This window comes from Ursus arctos, unplaced genomic scaffold, assembly GCF_023065955.2.
Source record: "Ursus arctos isolate Adak ecotype North America unplaced genomic scaffold, UrsArc2.0 scaffold_17, whole genome shotgun sequence".
NCBI lineage: Eukaryota > Metazoa > Chordata > Mammalia > Carnivora > Ursidae > Ursus > Ursus arctos.
The window spans coordinates 58457001-58476310 of NW_026622841.1; the positions used below are offsets into that span (position 1 = coordinate 58457001).

Below are 19310 nucleotides of genomic sequence, written 5' to 3' on the forward strand. Positions count from 1 at the left end.
AAAAAAATATTATTCTTTTCTTTTTGTTCATAGAAGCGTAACTGAAAGAAGACCAGATTTGCATAGTGCAACCCAAAGTGCTACATTCTAGATCGAATTGGTTTTCCCATGATACAGATAAGACAGACAAGACAGACAGGACTAATTATATGAGTGTCATGGGAGAAAAACATAAGCAAATGATCCATCAACAAAAGAAATTCAGGATGGTTATAAGACTGTTTCATCTTGCAAAATGTGAGGGCCCTTCATTAAAGGAGGATTCTTAGGAAAGAGTCCTAAGAGAGGAAATACAGTTGCTGATTGTGCACAAACTCACCCTTCAACAACAGATGTTCTCCCAGAGTTCATGGAAGATGTCGTTCCTTCAGTTGAGACTTGGCCTTGAGAAGAGGACAGTGCAGGTCTGGAGGGCAGCCAGGGGAATTTCCTTGGATTCAATGGTGATCCAAGCACCTGTGGAAAATTCCCACGAAGTCACCCCTGTGGCCAAGACTGGTCTGCCTCAGGCACAAGCCTCCTGGCTGGCTCGCCAAATTTTTAGGGAACTCAAACTTGTCCGTGCACCCAAGGCGCAGTAAGCCAATGTCTGAGACCCGGATTTTGAAGCAAAGACAGCCTTATTATCAGAAGGGCAGCCCAATGAGGAGGCAGGGGATCATTCCCAAGGCTGACTTGCTCCGTAGAGCCTAGGGAGAGCTTGTATACATGAAAGGAGGGTAATGGGTTTCTTGAAATCTTGAAGGGGATAGGTAGGTGGTGGGAAGAGGTGTTCTTGAAACAACCTGGAGGTAAGCATTCTTCTGGACAATGAGGCACTATTTGAGATCTGGTATGATCAGATATGTTAAGGCAAATGTTACTGACCAGTCCCCATTATGATTCTATGGTCAGTGAGTAGACAGAGAATAGGGGTAAAAAAGGCAAAGTTAATGGTTGATGGTGCATGAGATTAAGAGGTGCATAAACCTTAATTAAGGAACAAAATAGAATGTGGATTAAGTTAACAATGTAATTAGTAAAATGATAGCTCTGCTGTGATTTCTAAACAGTCCAGAAACCAAGGGTCTGGCCTCACTGTGTATAGATAGAACAATGTCCCCCCAAATTCATGTCTACTTGGAACTTAAGAATGTGACCTTACTTGCAGGGCGCGTGGGTGGCTCAGTCGTTAAGCGTCTGCTTTCGGCTCAGGGCGTGATCCCGGCGTTCTGGGATGGAGTCCCACATCAGTCTCCTCCACTGGGAGCCTGCTTCTTCCTCTCCCACTCCCCCTGCTGTGTTCCCTCTCTCTCTGGCTGTCTCTCTGTCTGTCAAATAAATAAATAAAATCTTAAAAAAAAAAAAAAAAAAAGAACGTGACCTTACTTGCAAATAGGGTATTGGCAGATGTAATGAGGGTAAGGATCTTAAAAAGATCATGCTGGATTAGTGTTGATTTCACACTTCTGCCTAGAGAAATGTGAAAGAATGAATTTCTGTCATTTTAAACCACAATGCCTGTGGAAGTTTGTTATTGTAGCCCTAGAAAACTAATGCAAAGACAAAACTAACTTCTTGTATGAGAAAAAGGAAATGTAAAATACACATTTACACCATCAGATTAATAGGAAAACAATGTTGGATGATGGAAATTGGTAACAAGAACGTGGCAGTATAGAGCTCCTTGTGCATATTAGTGAGAGGGTAAACCAGGTTGCAGAGGAATTTGGCATTGTTGAGTGAAATTAAATACGTGCATCCACAACTGCCACGCCATTTCTCTCCCCCACACGTGGGTGTTTAGAAAGTGGCACCTGTCCCTGTGAGGGCCAGTGGTGCAAAGGGTGGCCTGTGTGGACGGACCTGCCTCTGAGGCTCAAAACACCTCCATTGCTCCATGCCACCCAGACCCCACTCAAGTGCCAGAGCCATTTCAGCCACCAGCCAGCCCCTACAGAGATTGTAAGTTGTCTCCATGGGGATCTTGAGGGGGTAGCCTTCTGGAGCAGCCCTTCCTGGGAAGACTCCTGGTTCTGCCTGGAGAGATGCTGTGATGGCATGGGGAAGAGACCCAAGACAGAGGGGAGCACTAGGCTAGAAATCTGCTCTGCTACCTGTCTCCACTAATCTGGGGGAGGATGCCTCTCTGGCCATCGGCCCCGAGCGGTGAGTCCTGCAAGCCTTCACTTCCTCTAAGACCTCAGTCTCTGCTGACCATCCTATCAGCCCCTGTGTGCTCGCAACTCTGCCAGAAAGTCCCCCCAAGCAGTTACAAAACTGATCATGGTCTGGGTGGGGACCTTGCCTGTGTCCCCAAAGCCTAGACTAGCATCTGGCACACTGAAGATGAGACACAGAGAGGTTGAGCAATTTCCACAGTTCACACAGGAAGTCAGGAGCTGGTCTAGGACTCTCACGTTTAATCACAAGGCTGGTTCAGAACCCTATTCTTGGTGCCTTTTGGTGGAGGTCAGTGGGAAGACCATTTCGTTGGTCAAAGCAACATTTGGTGTACATTCCAACTCTGAGGTACTAGAGAAGTGAATTCTCTGAAATGGGAGCTCAGCACCCACTAAGGCACCCCACTTGCCCTTTCCCTTGGGTTTTGGGGTTCATTTTAATTAGTAAAAAATTTTGTTTTACTCTCCTGAATATGTGCCTTCGGGGAAAACTTGGCACAGATATACAATGCGGTAGAGCAAAAATATCCTGTCTAGAAATTGTTTGAAATCACCCAAAACTAAAACACCACTCAACATAATGCCTAGAAAATTTGTCACATAGTAGGAATTACGTGTTGGAAATAAATGAATTAATAAATAAGATAAATTGTCTCATTATGTGACAAATGAATGCAAATGTTACATTTGTCCTTAGCAAAAAGCAAAAAAGGAGTATTGGAACCATATAATGTTAATGAGAAAAAATTAATTAAATACCATTATTTGAGTGATGTGTTATCTATTATTGAGTGATGTGTTATGAGTCACACAATGAAAGTTCATTTACATAAAAATATTTTACCGTCTCAAGTGCCCATCAATCTCACACTAATACAGTCTATAGTTAATGTTAAATATTTCATATGAAGTAGTAAAAAATAGTTGGGGATGTGTTATATGTCCTCAGTGGTGTTTTTGCTTAAACCTGACTGATCCTTTTTATGTACCCACTGTCCTGCCGTGTGCTACCGTCATTCCAAGTTTAACTTTTTATTGCTTTCGTTCATTTATTTTTTTGTCAACTGCCACTAGCAAAGTTACTCCTTGAGTCTTGCAGTGGTGTCTCATTTGTCTTCTTCTCCCTAGATCATTGCACAGTCTCAGGACAGAGACATCTTAATCCATTAATGAGCTAGTAAATCATTAGATGAAGATTTAAAAGATTTAAAATGCAATCAATTATGTCTTCATTTTCAAATGGTGTGGCAGTGAAATGGTCAGTGATGACATTCAGAGGACAAGAGCGGCATGGGATTAGAATGAGGGAGAAAGAGGAAATGGAATAGAGGTGTTGTAGCAAAAATTGTACTTTGGGAGCTAGTAGAGTTGCAGACTCCCAAGAGAAATCCCAGTTTATATATTGATATCAGATGTATTAACCTCTTTTATTTTTTTTTCTACCCGTACAACTTAGCATACTATTCCGACAGACATGGTTATGAAAGCTATTTCTTCTGCACATATATAGAATTCTGTTCTTTTTTTAAAGATTTTATTTATTTATTTGACAGAGATAGAGACAGCCAGCGAGAGAGGGAACACAAGCAGGGGGAGTGGGAGAGGAAGAAGCAGGCTCATAGTGGAGGAGCCCGATGTGGGGCTCGATCCCAGAACACCGGGATCACGCCCTGAGCCGAAGGCAGACGCTTAACGACTGTGCCACCCAGGCGCCCCTAGAATTCCGTTCTTAATAGTAACTTTAGCATTATCTTCTCTTAATGCCAGTAGCAGGGATTCCATTTTAATAACTGTCATTTTAAATAACATTTAATGAGCACCTAGGTTATTCTAGTTATCGTGTTCAGTAATGAGGTGCGATGGGTAAGCTATGCTCCCTGATTTTGAAAACATAATTATTTAGGCATTTCTAGAGGAAGATAATATTACAATTTAACAGATGTCATTAATTTTTTTTTCTTTTTAATCTGTGGGATGTGGGATCGCATTTCTGATGTGAGCAGCTATATGAGCAGATGGCCTGCAGAGATCAGACCAGCAGAGCGTGCACCCATGCAGAGAACCAGGAAACCTCAGGGAACAGTGGAGTTAGACAAAGCAAGTGGGTTGATGGAAGGCAGCAGTAGCAGCCATAGGAGTAAGCATTGGTGCTCTTCAATGACGGAAACAGTGGCAGATTTGGCCTAAGAATATTATTTTTTGTATAGGCTGGAGTAGAGGGTTTTGAAGGCGTGGAGATCAGTCCTAAAGGGTTTTGAGAAGGAAGTTCATGATAGGAAAAGCAGTAATAGTGGTCAAAGAGTCGTATTAAGAATGTTTCTCTGGGACAGTTAACGTAAAAAGAGTAGAGTAGAAGGGAATGTGGACACTTGAAACACATGGAAACCTATTTGAGATAACCACATGGGACTCTAGGAGAAGGACTGTGGGTGAGTGTTCCAGTTTGATGTGTATCAGACAGCTTCCCAAAACGTTCTGGTTCAGTAGCCATTTCATTCTGCTTGCAGTTTTGTGGGTCTGTGACTGGGGAAGCAGTCAGGTGAGCAGTTCATGTCTGAGCCACATAGGGTCAGCTTATTTTAGAGGTGAACTCACTTTGGACTTGGAGAACGCATTTTCAAGATGGCTTCTTCAGTCATTTGTCTGGCATCTCTGACTGTAAATCCTCACAGGGAGAGACGTGGTCACAGTGCAGAAGAATATGTAGAATGGAAGATTTTGATGCTAACCATCTTTGGAAAATAGGATCTGCTACGGGAAGATAGGCTTGATTGTGGCCTAATATCTTGCTTACACTGTATTATATGTGTGAAGGCTATTGAAGCAGAAGAATAATAGGGAATGTCGTTAATAAGGAGATGGAAATAATAAAACGTAGGAATTATGGGGGAAAAAAGTACAATAACGGAAATAAAACATTCTTGGGGGGGCTCAACTGCAGTTTTGTTTGTCAGAAGAAAATATCAGTGCACTTGAGGACAGCTGATTGAGATTATCCGGTCTGAGGAACAGAAAGTAAAACTGAATCCTGAATCCAAATAATTAACATAGGAAGTACTATATATATATATATATATATATATAATATATATATATATATATATATATATATATATAATACTAATATATATCGGAGAATGGGCACTAATATATAATATACTAGTATATACTAATATATATATGTTATATATGTTATATATATACTATATATATATTAATATACTAATATATATGTTATATATGTTATATATATACTATATATATATACTAATATACTAATATATATATATGTTATATATATATATAACATTTATAACATATTCAGATTTACCCTCTCAGTTGTCCTCCCAATCTGTCTACAAATACAGTTTTTATGATCCTATATAATGGCAACTTTATCCTTGCCCTTTCTTAGGCTACAATACTTGGAATCATGCTTGACTCCTCTATTATAATTGCAACCTATAATAATCTTCAGGAAATCCTGTTATCTCTAATTTCAAAGTATATCTGGAGTCTGACTACTTCTGTCTTCCAGGGTACGTTTGGGGAATGAGCCATCGTCACAGCTGGCCTGAATTAGTGAACTTGCTGCTTACCTGGCCTCCTAGACTCCATCCTTGCCTTTTCCAACAGGAGCAGTTAGAGCCGTCCTAACGCCTGAGCTCTACTCAAAGCTCACACTCACCACCTCACTCAGAAGGGAAGGCTGTGTGCTGGTAGTGTCTACAGGGCCCTACAGGATTTATGCACCGCCCACAATCGCTTATCATCCCAACCACTTTCCACCTTATTCCACTTTAGTCACAGGAGTTGTGTGAACATTGTCAGGCAGCAGCCACCTAAGTGCCTCCGCACTGGCTGTTCTCTCCGTGTTTGGCTTTCCCCAGATGTACACATGGACGCTCCCCTGTCCTCCTCTAAGTCTTTGGTCAAAAGTCACCTTCTCAACGAGACCTATTCTTAACATCCTATTTCAAATGAAAACTCTGGCATTCCCACTATCTCTTACCCTGCTTGATTTTTTCCTTAGACTTATCGTAAATTACCATTTTGTTTGTGTTCAGTGTCTGCATTTCCTGTGAGAATGTAAGTACTCTGAGGAAGACAATTATGGTCAATTTCATTCACCAGTGCATCGGAGAATGGGCACTACACGTATAGCTTGGTTTCCTTTTTTTTTTTTAAAAGACTTTCTTAATATATTGAAATATGTATTGAAAATATTATTTTTCTTGATACGCTATCACACTGATCTTTAATTCATTTTACGTATTGTTATATTTTTAATATATTAATCCAACTCTATAATAGACATCTTATATCATGGGAATACTAGGTGAAGGTCTATTGGCATTTTTCAGGGTGCCTGATTTATATTTCCCAAGTGTCTATCCAAAAGTTGTACTGACTTACATTCTTCTTAACAGTGAGGGAGGTGGCCTTACACAGTTTAAGGATATGCATTGCGGTGACCACACGCCTGGGTTAGAACATCAACTCTGCTACTGACAGTGTGTGTGTCCAAACACATTAGGCTCAGTCTCCTTATTTATAAGCTGGAATGATGGTGTTTCTCTCATTAGACTGTTGTGAAGATTAATTGAAAGAATCAACCCGACATAGTGCTGGCATAGAGAAAGTCCTCAAGAGATGTCAGGTGTTACTTAAATTTGTATTGCTACGTTTATTATGAAATTATCCATTTTCATCAGAGCTGACCATGAGCTTGATGTATTTATTCCAAATCTGATATATGGACAAAGGTACACCTTGTTACGTTTTGTTTATTGAGATCAACTTTTTAATGTTTATTGGCCTATTAGTCCTCTTCCTTTTAAAAACTAATTTTCTTTAATTCTTCCCTCTTCTTTCTCTTCAGGTTTCCCTCACTTACTGATTTATACATACTTTTTCTGTGTTAAGGATGTTAGGGCTTTTTCATCAGGGCTAAAAAAACCACACTGGAACTTTGTGTGGATTAGGAAAAAATGTATTTCCAAGGGGCAAACCCAGGCCTGGTTAGGACATGTTTGTTGGATGGGTGGGGCGCAGGCTGGATGTCAGCCCCCACGGACCCTTTGGCTACTAGGTGTTGAGCACTGAAAGTCTGCACAAGACTATGTGTTGACTTTGTGGGTCACAAGATTGGAACTAGAGTTTACAAGTTTGTGGTTGGGTTTACATTTTATTGTGATGCTTCCTAAAATACAGTTTTCAGAAACTTTTATATCTTTTTGTATATTGTTATTTTGCTTTCTGAATTCTTCTGTTACTGCTTTATATTTAGGGTCTCAGTCAAGGTTTTCAGGAAATAGAAGAGGAAAGGGACAAAGAGAGACAGAGACAGAAAAGAAAGAGAGATTTATTACAAGAAGTGACTCACGTTATTTTTCAGAGCCTGCAAGTCCAAACTCTACTGTGTGGACTAGAAAGCTGGAGTCCCAGGAGACCTGGTGGTACAGATGAAATCCAAAGACAGTGTACTGGGAGCGTTCCTTCTTGCTTGGGAAGGCCAGTTTTTTGGTTCATTTCAGGCCTTCAGCTGATTGGATAAGGCCCACCCACCTTATGTAGGAAAATCTGTTTTACTCAGAGGTCACCAGTTTCAATGTTAATTTCATCCAGAAACACTCCCCCAGTTTGACACATAAACTTAGTCATCATGTTTAGGAAATCTTTCCCTACCTCCATTCAAACATTCACTTGTTTTAGTTGTCATAAGCTTCTTCATTATTCTTGGCTTAACATAGTATTTTTGTACCTAAATAATGACTACATATCAAAAACAAATAACATTGATGCACAAAGTTTACCTCTACAATTTTTCTTTATCATTTATTATTTGTGTGGTTTAGGTGGAGAAACAAACTTGGAAAGGTTTTGTGATTCCATTCAAGTGAAATACAACTATCTGAAGCCAAGATATAGGATGATACTTTATACTGTGCCCAGATACTGATTTGGCAGTGAAATGTCTTATAAATGAGGTTGTGCTTATACACCTAATATGGAATTGATGTCATGTGAATAGTTGTAGATGTGATTATCATTCAACAGAACATTCAAGATATTTGCAATCGAGACGCAGTCTTCAGCAAAAGAGCCTGAATTAACTTCAAATGTTTTGGGGAGTTAAGTGGATAACAATTATAAATAGTGTGAAAAGTAACCCAGACACCAGAAGATTTCATTATTCATGACCAAATGAATCTTGGAGAAAGCAAAGATTTTGGCACATACAAATCTGAGGCTCCAAAGTATTGTGCTTGATCAAAGTTACATAAAATGATGTGCAAGATTGGCAGATTGTCAGTATTTTTTAAAATGTAACTTGTTGAGGTGCATAGATGGCTCAGCCGGTTAAGGGTCTTGCTTTGGTCAGGGCATGATCACAGAGTTCTGGGATTGAGCCCAGCATCGGGTTTCCTTCATAGTGGGGAACCTGCTTCTTCCTCTACCTCTGCCTGCTGCTCGCCCCTGCTTGGACTCTCTCTCTCTTTGTCTAATAAATAAATAAAATCTTTAAAACAAATGTAACTTGTTAATTTTATTATCTAAAGGAAAAGCACATTTCATAGTCTATTAACTAGATAAGAATACATATTATCCTACTTAACCTATTAAAATAATTGCACTGTGTTCATAGAATTTGACATCTTTAAAATCTTTCTTCCTTTGTCACTTGGGGAAATGAACATGACTTATTAGCACAAATTTCCACTTGAAGATAGTAGTTTATTCCCCAAGCTCCATTCCAGTAATTGACTATCAATATCCCATCTTTAAGGGATTCTTCATTTGATGGGAGAGAGGATATAGATATTTATGTCTAAAGTCCAAAGAAGACTCAAATATGAATTTCTCTAGCTTCTTAAAGTGATGCTTTTTTGGAATTATTTTCCAGGAAGAGCCGAAAGAGCTTATCAAATCCTCTATAGAATAAAAACTATGTATATTTTCAAAATTTCCGTTCAAGCACAGTAGATTTGAAATGCAAGTTGAAGGATCAGCAGCACCTGCAGTGAGCATCTAATTCCAGCTTAGTAAACAGCCTTTGATAGACATTTAGTGAATATGTGTCTGAATATACAAGTCAACCAGAGACTAATTCATTCCATTCTTTTTACATCAGAATCATTGGAGGAAATAACATTATCTTGTCAGTTAAAATAAAATTTTGTCATTGTCGTATTTGTTTCCTAAGTAGCATTTGTAGGTGAACAAAATCAACCTCATTTATTTCTGATTATAAATTTAACATTAACAACCTCTAAAATGCCTTTGTGAATGATAAAGTGTTCTCTGAAATCAGAGCCCTACTTAAGTTCATTTATTCCACTTCTTTTTGCATCCATTTTTTAAAAACTTGGTTGACATATAATATACATAGCATAAAGTTCACTCATTGCCAGTATACAATTCAGTGGTTTTTAGTACATTTACAGAATTGCGCAACCATCACCGATATCTAATTTTAGACCATCTTTAATTCAATAGCAAACATTTTTTTGTTTTTGTTTCCCGAGTTTTCCATTTGATTGTTTCGACTTTCCACTCTCTTAATCTCTAGAAAACACTAAATGAAACGCAGTTATGTTTTAGGTTTACATGTGAAAGTTTTCATGGCCACAGAGCAAAAGTATACCGACAGAAGAAAGGCCATTGTGGTCTGTAGTATGTATGCTAGCTGGTGTCAGGGTCATCTAACAAAACTTGTGAAGCGATCCTGAATTGTGATTATTTCCATCTTGTCCACAGGGTTTTGGTTTTTGTTTTTTAAAGATTTTATTTATTTATTCGACAGATATAGAGACAGCTAGTGAGAGAGGGAACACAAGCAGGAGGAGTGGGAGAGGAAGAAGCAGGCTCATAGCAGAGGAGCCTGACGTGGGGCTCGATCCCACAATGCTGGGATCACGCCCTGAGCCGAAGGCAGACGCTTAACCGCTGTGCCACCCAGGCGCCCCCCACAGGGGTTTTTAACATCAGATACATAATCCCATTCTAAAGAGGGGTAGCACCTATTCCTAAAAAGTCTTGCAATTAAATCTTTTAATATAATCCATTTAGAAAACTTCAAGAGAAACTAAAGAATCTGAGTCCCTGTTATCCCTACAAAAATCTGGTGGAGACTGGTGCTATTCGAGTGGACTAAAACAGATATAATAACCATGAATTCCTCTAGATTTTTGAATTCTATCACTCTATCATGTTCACATCATTAGAATATTTCCAATCTGGAATATGTAACTTTAGCTCCCTGTAAGAAGCCTTACCAAACGATTATTTCATGTTATAGTCTTCAATTTTGTAAAGGGCCAACATAATAAAAGTTCGTGCAAAGGACAGTTCTGCATCTTTTGTGAAATCACTCATGAAGAATTCTGTTCAATGTCTTTATAAAAATATCTTATTCTTAGTGAGAAGACGAGTACCACCTCATTTCTCATGATAAACTGATAGTGAGACCAATCCATCCCATCCCAGTTCTTCTGTAAGTTCAGAGCTATGTTTTTAAACAAATGCTGAACTTATCAGTACTCATGTATACTGTGAAAGCTACCCACCCCTCAAATAATTGCCTAAGTTTTATGCTCTGGCCATTGTTGAAAGATCTTGAAAAATATTTCTTTCATTGAAGCCATTCTTAAATCCTGTCATAAGTTGTCAGTTTATACACAATAAATCTACAAATGAATTGGATCATTGCGTTTTTAATCCCAAAACACAACTGATTAAGAGAGATGAAAAGAGCAGTAAAATAAAATGTGGGATTTGGAGAACTGTATGAACCCTAGGTTAATCAATTTATTTCCCTTTATACTGATTGCTTTATTAACTGAATTAAGTGAGAATGGGAAACTGTCAGTGTTCCATAGACCTGGTCTGAATGAGTGAGCTTGTGAGTGAGCAAATGAATACGGAAGGAGGAGGTGGTTCCACTACTACCAGGAGAAGTTCCTGAAGGAGTCTGGATTGTCAAGATTTCAAAGCAAGCATTGTGGAGATGGCTGCACCAGCAGCCTTAACGTGGGAGCACCGCAAACTGTTGTTGGGCTTGGCTTTAATCATCCTTGTAGTGTATTTTATATTATGTCCTACAAATTAAAATGATATTCAGATAAAGTTTAGGTGATCACTTCCATGTGTCTGGTAGTTGACAGGCCCTTTCATGTCCACCTCTTTTCTTTATATAGATTCAGAACACAGTCTGAAATGAGATAATGGAGCTGCAGAATTATTCCTTGGTGTCAGAATTTGTGTTGTATGAACTCTGCACTTCACAACATCTCCAGCACTTTTTCTTTATATTTTTCTCTGGGATCTATGTGGCCGCTGTGCTGGGTAACCTCATCGTTGTGGTCACTGCAATTTCTGACCCCCACTTGCACTCCTCTCCTATGTACTTCCTACTGGGAAATCTATCTTTCTTAGACATATGGCTCACCTCATTTGCCACCCCCGAGATGATCAGGGACTTTCTTAGTGATCGAAAACTCATCTCCTTTGGAGGATGCATGGCTCAAATCTTCTTCTTGCACTTTATTGGTGGGGCTGAGATGGTACTTCTGGTTTCCATGGCCTATGACAAATACGTGGCTATATGCAAACCTTTGCATCACATGACCATGATGAGCCGGCCGACTTGCATGGGGCTGGTGTTGGTTTCATGGGTCACTGGATTTGTGCACTCCATCAGTCAAGTAGCCTTTACTGTGAATTTACCTTACTGTGGCCCCAATGAGGTGGACAGCTTCTTCGGTGACCTTCCTCTCATGATCAAGCTTGCCTGATGGACACTTATGTCTTAGGCTTATGATCTCAGACAGTGGGGTGCTCTGCATGAGCTGTTTTCTGCTCCTCTTGGTCTCTTGTACTGCTATCCTCATCACTATCCGACAGCGTGCTGCTGGTGGGGTAGCCAAAGCACTCTCTACTTGCCCTGCACACATCATGGTAGTCACGCTCTTCTTTGGGCCCTGCATTTTCATTTACGTGTGGCCTTTCAATCGCTTCTCAGTGGACAAGCTCCTGTCTGTGTTTTATACCATTTTTATTCCACTCTTGAACTTATCTACCACATTGAGAAATAAGGAGATGAAAACAGCTATGAATAAATTATGTAAGCAACATGTGACTTCTCACTAAATTCCAGCTCTCTACAAACCTACATGTTCTTACTCATTCAGGGGGATACCCTTTCTTTAATAGGATTTCTGCTTAATGATTTCATTCTGATGTTTTATTGATATAATTTGTATTGTGTTATATTACAGAGAAATAGTTGTGGATTATGACAAAAATCATATATGTTTTTATTCCATATAATTTCATAATTTAAATAAAATTTTATCAAATAACTTTATTGTATCACTACCTTATAATGTAAGATTTATATTACACTGTAATTATTATTATAATTTTATCATATTTTATAGTATAAATGTAATTTAAGTATAACTGCATTGTAATATAATATTAGTGTAATTGTATAATAATTACTATGTAATATAACTTTATGTAAACAGACATATATGTGCATATACTTTCAACCATACACATGCACTTTGGAATGGACTTGGCAATTTTCTAAATGTCTTTGTTAAACCAGATTTCTCTTCCTAGTTTATTTTGTCTACAATATTTATAGAAAATGAATTTTAATTTCCTAATCATAGTTCAATACAGCAAGAGCTGTCAGTTCCTAAGCATTCAAGACATGAGACATTCAGTGGAAGGAAGCTAGTGTGAGCATAAAATGCCCTATGAATCTTTCTCCTGGTTTTGAAAATCTGAGGGGAGAAAAAAGACACTATTTCAAGATACTATTGATTTTAAAAAGTGTACTTTTTCTTGGGAATGTGTATTATGCTTAAACTTTTTATTGAAAAAATGAATGTATGCCAGTTAAATTCAATTATAGAAGTTAATTTCCACATGGGGAAAATAAGTATTTTATGGCTCAATATTTCATGGTGTAAATAAGCTACTGTGTTACTATTTAAAATACACTGGAGTAGGAAATTAATAAATTTTAACCCACAGACTTAAAAAAACACTACATCTACGTTGTATCTTACTAAGTGGATTCTGTCCCTTGGGGAGTCATTGATTAGGAAGTGTATTTGAGTACTACAGAATCAGATCTTATCCCAAGATCTTATCTTATTAAATGTCTTTGAATCCTAAAAACACAATCATAAACACGAGTTAAGTTTTGTATCAACTAAACGAATGGTCAAAGAATTCAATTTTCTTGTACGTTGATTCTGAAACATCAAACAAAAGGAGAGAACTGGGCAATGATTGGATTACTTCAGTAGCTGGATGAAACTTCCAATAATTTTGGACAATGTTTTCAATAAGGAGAAGCATATTCCTGGGTACTTCTGGCTTCACTTATGACTGTAATCTCATATATTTTAATAAACACTAAAAGAACACAGATTCAAAACTGCCTTGGGATAAATTTCTCAGGAGTCCTCTTACTTGCTACTGCAATAATACTGTGTTTGATTTTATAGACTTTGGACTTGTCAAATTTTATGACCAATTGCACCCATATATGCGAACATTAAAGAGCTTAAAAGGTCCGCTCTATTTTCACTGCAGCATTATTTACAATAGCCAATATATGGATGTAACCTGTGTCCAAGTGTAGATGAATGGATATATAAAATGACTGGACTTAGAGGGTATCATAAGTGAAGTAAGTCAGAGAAAGACAAATCCCATATGATTTTACTTCTATGTGGAGCCTAAAAAAACAAAAGAAACAAACTAAAGAGAAAAAGACATACAGATATAGAGAACAAACTGGTGTTTGTCAGACGGGAGCAGGGTGGAGATGGGCAAAGTGGGTGAAGGGTATTAAGAGATACAAACTTCCAGTATAAAATAAATAATTCTCGGGGATGTGATGCACAGCATAGGGGATATAGTCAATAATATAGTAATAACTTTGTAAGTTGACAGTATCTAGACTTCCTGAGGGGATCATTTCATAAAGCATAAAAACATTGAATCACTCTAATGTGATACCTGAAACTAATAGAATATTGTGTGTCAATTATACTTCAACTAAAAAAAAAGAGTGGATACCAAAATAGCTTTTAGGACGAAGATACCTTACTCTTCTCTTAAATTGTTGAAGAGAGCAAAAGAAGGCTTAAAATATGAAGGTTAAAAGTTGTATTTATAAGCATGCTAGAATACATTGAAATAAAAAAGGAGGAAAATATATTGCCTTTATAACAGGTTAAATCCTGTTATAAATGAGCATCATTTCTATGGGAGTCTATTTCACGTTTTCCTCTTAATGCCTTTATTTTAAAATTTTGTGGGGACTTTTGAGTTTCCCTCTGAACAAATGGGAAAAAAGTGTTGGGTATCCCGATCCCTCTCCCCCGCCCTCCAGCCCAATAAGGCCCAGCTGAGAGGGCATTTCTGCTGCCTCTGAAATCTTGAAATAAACCTCAGAAGGAACAGCATCAAGAGTCAATGTTGAGCTAAGGCAGGGAGTGTGTCCCAGAAACCTGTCTGCTGAGCATCACTGTGCACTGCCCCAGGCGTGCTGAACATGCGAGGGCTCCAGGCTGTGGTGGATCCTGGGCAGGAGAAGCTCAGGCGCAGCAGGGAGTTCGGGCGGGCGCCACAGGGGCTGCCGGGAGGGCCGCCAACAAACGATGTGGTGCGGCGCTGGCTTGATTTCCTGCAGCCCTCTGTGCTTGCCATCTCCTGCTCCACTGGGCTGGGGAAGCTGGTGGTGTCCAGAGGGCCTCGGGAAGGGTGTGCCACTGGTGGAGCACACGTTGGAGCAAGCCTGCTGCCTGTGTGAGACCTCAGGTGGGCATGGACTCCTTGAAGGGCGGCGAGGCCTTCCCGAGGAACGTGGGTGTGCTTGCCGGCGGGGACTCCCGCAAGGCATGGCCTGCTTCCTGTTAAGGACTCCGGAGATGTCACCAGCCACTCATTGGGGACACTGGATCAACATCAGGTAGGTGGGCGGTCAGTGGCGGGGGTAGAGGCGGCGCCGGGTCATGGAGAAGATCGGGATCGCGTCTTAGTTCGGGGTCTGGTTGTGGAAGATCGTGGTCCCCGGGTTCTCCTCGTGCAGTGTCCCCTCTTTGTGTGCTGTTCCTGCAAGGCATGCCCTTGATGCCCCCCCATAATGGCTGGTCTTGAGTGTTCTCTGGATAGGGTTCGGGTATAACCCCCCCTTCAACCGGCCATGTAGTTGGGGCCTGTATTGTGGGGATCTTTTCACAGTAGATATGTGTAGGGAATGAGTACTTTGTATTCCCGAACTTTGTCCTAACCTTGGGCAACCGTGTGTCAGTGACATGGCAGTGATTTTGGAGTTGTGTGGGTCAGACGGCAGTTGTGGTCAGTCTGGTCCCAAAAATGACTGGGGAAATAAGTTGTGGTTATTCAGTGTGGGGGTGACTAGTACTGTTTATAGGTCATCCTAATTAAAAAGCCAAAATTCAGGGCTTCCAGAGAGTTCCTGAGAACAAGATTCAGAGAAGGGGCCAGTCTTTTAGTGTCTTCTATTTCAATTGAGACTGCATTCTTTTGGTAGAAGCATCCTAGCATCGTCATTTCAGATTCTGCAGTGCTTCCATAGTGCCTATAACATGGGGGAAAATATAGAAAAGAGAGAATCGAAAAGGAAATCTATGTGCCTTAGGATTAATTTCTTTAGTTTTTATTGGTGTAATACTGATTTTTGACTTTGTAGACTTTAGACATAGCCATTTTAATCAAGATATGTCTAATACCCTTTATACATTTGTTTATTCAATTCATAAATGTCAAGCACCTGCCGTATTTCAGATTACATGAACAGAGCTAGTAGTGGACAGAGTGTTTAAGAACACACATTGTCTGTGTAGTGGAATAAAAGCAAGGAAAGGGTTATAAAATACGCTGTCAGATGAGAGCGATGATTGAGATAAACATGGTATCTGAGAGCGTAGGAGACGGAAACTTAATCCAGTCCTCAAGGTTAGGGAAGGCTGACCTTATTACTTCAATTTTTCTCTGATTTCTGAGGATTCTATATTTGTCCTGTTATTACACACACACACACACACACACACACACACACACACACACACACACAGCATTTTTAGCTCAGAACCAGTCCTGTAGTAAATGCTGAAGTAGATGCTAGATCCGGTAAGTGTTTCTGGCTTTTTAGAAGTATCCATGGCTCTTGTCTCATCCCCAGTCTCTGCTCAGCTCTCTGTCTTGCTTTGGCCAGCTCCATGAAATGGATGTGGACCTCTTGCACCATCACTTTAGATGCAGAAATCCCTGGATTGTAGTTGTCTGGAGTGGATAAACATGCCTGTTTGAGTTGTTAGTGAAACTTGGGTGAGCAACGTCACCGGTTTTTCCCAGCCATGGGCTTTTGTAGGGAATTTGTCATTGTCAGTGCCCAGGGGGCTATAGATTGTATTTTAGGTTTTTATTTAAATTCCAGTTAGTTGGGGCGCCTGGATGGCTCAGTGCATTAATCATCTGCCTTCAGCTAAGGTCATGATCGCAGGGTCCTGGGATGGAGCCCCAGCTCAGCGGGGAGTCTGCTTCTTCCTCTCCTTCTGCCAGTCCCTCAGCTTGTGTGCTTGCCCTCTCTCTCTCCCCCCCTTAAATAAATAAATTTAAAAATTTAAAAATTCCAGTTAGTTAACATACAGTGTAATATTAGTTTCAGGTGTACAATATAGTGATTTGACACTTCCATGCAACAACCAGTGCTCATCACAAGTGCACTCCTTAATTTCCATCATCTATTTAACCCATCCTCCCCAACCACCTCCCCTCTGGTAAATCTCTTCTCTATAGCTAAGAGTCGGCTTCTCAGTCTGTCCCCCCACTTTCTGTTTTTAAATTCCCTTTGCTCTTTTGTTTTGTTTCTTAAATTCCACCGTAGATTTTTTTTTTTTAAAGTAGGCTTCACGCTCAGCATATAGCCCAATGCAGGGCTCGAGCTGAAATCAGGAGTCTGACAGTTAACCAACTGAGCCACCCAGGCTTCCCTTGCACCATAGGTTTTTAATAGAGAAACTTCTTTGAGTTTTGAGGAAGTGTTTATGAAACTTACCTTCCTATTTTGAAATAAGGTAAACAAAATAGAGCATACAGTGTTTTTCAAAGTATAATTTGAAGACTGCCTACATGAAAATCACCTGGGATGCTTTTCAGACTGCAAAGATCCTGAATCCATCCTTGCTTTGCTGAACTAGAATTCTGGGAATGCATCCCAGAAATGTGCTTTTACAGTAAGCTGCTTCAGGTAATTCTAATTCACAGTCATGACTGAGAACCCCTGGATAATTGTTGACATTATCCATCTGCAGGAATAGTTGCTCTTAAGGCTTGGTTACAAGGATTTGCTTAGGTGAGAAGTCTGTCTTAATTATCCAGGATGCATTCTGAGAAATACATCGTGAGGATATATTAAATCAAAAACTGTGACCTCATAAAATGTGTTGTTTATGGACAGAGAGTCAGTCACTGGGATGTTGCTGTGAAGTTGAAGGCCTCTTAAATATTCTTCTTTACCTGCAGTCATTAAGAGATCAGCTGCTTCCTCTTTTAATTCTCTGTGAGGTATCAATATATTTTTTAACATCAATATCTAAATATCTTTTAAATGAAATTATTTTGTGTAAAGAATCTTTTAATGTAACTTCTAAATGCTGAATTCTCAAAGGGGAGCCCCCAAATTTAAGGATTTCTGTTTGAAGTAAAATTCCATTCCTATCCATGGGGAGACTTTTTTTTTTTTTTTTTTTTAATCTCTTCCTCCTTGATCTTCCTCCAAACCGATCTCAGATGCAGTTTGAAGAAGAAAAGTTTAGGGAGACTTTCATAGAAGGAAATATATGTCCATCCATTGGGCTTCCTGGTTTTGCCTCCTTCCTCCATTAGGAGGGCCCAGAGGATCTTGACTAAGGAAGTGACACTTTGGATTCTCTGCTTCTGTTTAAGAAACACTTCCTCCCCAGGTTTGAATATTTGATAAAGAAAATCTACCTTCAAAGTTCCTGGGCCCTGCTCCTGGGCTCCCAGGGAAGCTGTACTTTAACATTTACCAAGATCAAATGGCTTAACCAGACTTCAGAGCATAGACTCAGTTTCTGCCCCAGCGTACATTGTACATCTGCTTCATTGGCAGATAAACTAAAAGAAACACTTCAAACTAAAGGTCAGAATAAAAATCTCCCTAAGTTCTGATCCCATACCACCAAGGCCTTGCACATATGAAAAGCATAAGATAAAGTTTATAATTTTCTGGAGTGTCTTCCTCATGGTGATTTGTAACACATTTTTGTTAAGAGTTATTTATTTCTTTTTAGAGAGAGTCTGGGTGTATGCATGCACAGGAGCCTACAAGCTTTGGAGGGGGAAGGGTGGGGCAGACAGGGGGAAAGAGAATCACAAGCTGACTCCTCTCTGAGCTTGGAGCCCAACATGGGGCTAGATCTCATGACCCTGAGATTATGACCTGAGCCAAAATCAAGAGTCAGACCCTCACTGGTCATTATATTTGGAATCCTGGGCTCATTTCCCATATCATGGAAAAAGCTTTTAAAAAATTCACACGAAGGGGGAATGAACCGTGAGAGACTATGGACTCTGGGAAACAAACTGAGGGCTTCAGAGGGGAGGGGGGTGGGGGAATGGGATAGGCTGGTGATGGGTATTAAGGAGGGCACGTATTGCATGGTGCACTGGGTGTTATACGCAAGTAATGAATCATGGAACTTTACATCAAAAACTAGGGATGTACTGTATATTGATTAACATAATATAATAAAAAATATTATTAAAAAAATTCACATGAAGGGGCACATGGATGGCTCAGTTGGTTAAACAGCTGACTCTTGATTGTTGCTCAGGTCATGATCTCAGGGTATCTGGGATCAAGCCCTGCATCAGGCTCCACACTCAGCAGGAAGTCGGCTTGAGATCTCCCTCACCCTCTCCTTCTGTCCCTTCCAACCCCCCCCACTCCTCATTCTCTCTCATAAGTCTTTAAAAAATAATGAAAAAAAATAAAAATTCACATGAAGTAGGGTGTTTCCAGTAGGTCTTTGTTGATATCCCCTCTAAGATTAAGGTTATTATTTCCTG

At 39.7% G+C, this 19310-nt stretch overlaps 1 pseudogene; it reads left to right on the forward strand.

The window, feature by feature from the left end:
- The first annotated feature begins 11364 nt into the window (after positions 1-11364).
- LOC125282722 (olfactory receptor 4K14-like) lies at positions 11365-12314 on the forward strand (annotated as a pseudogene).
- The last annotated feature ends 6996 nt before the right edge of the window (positions 12315-19310 follow it).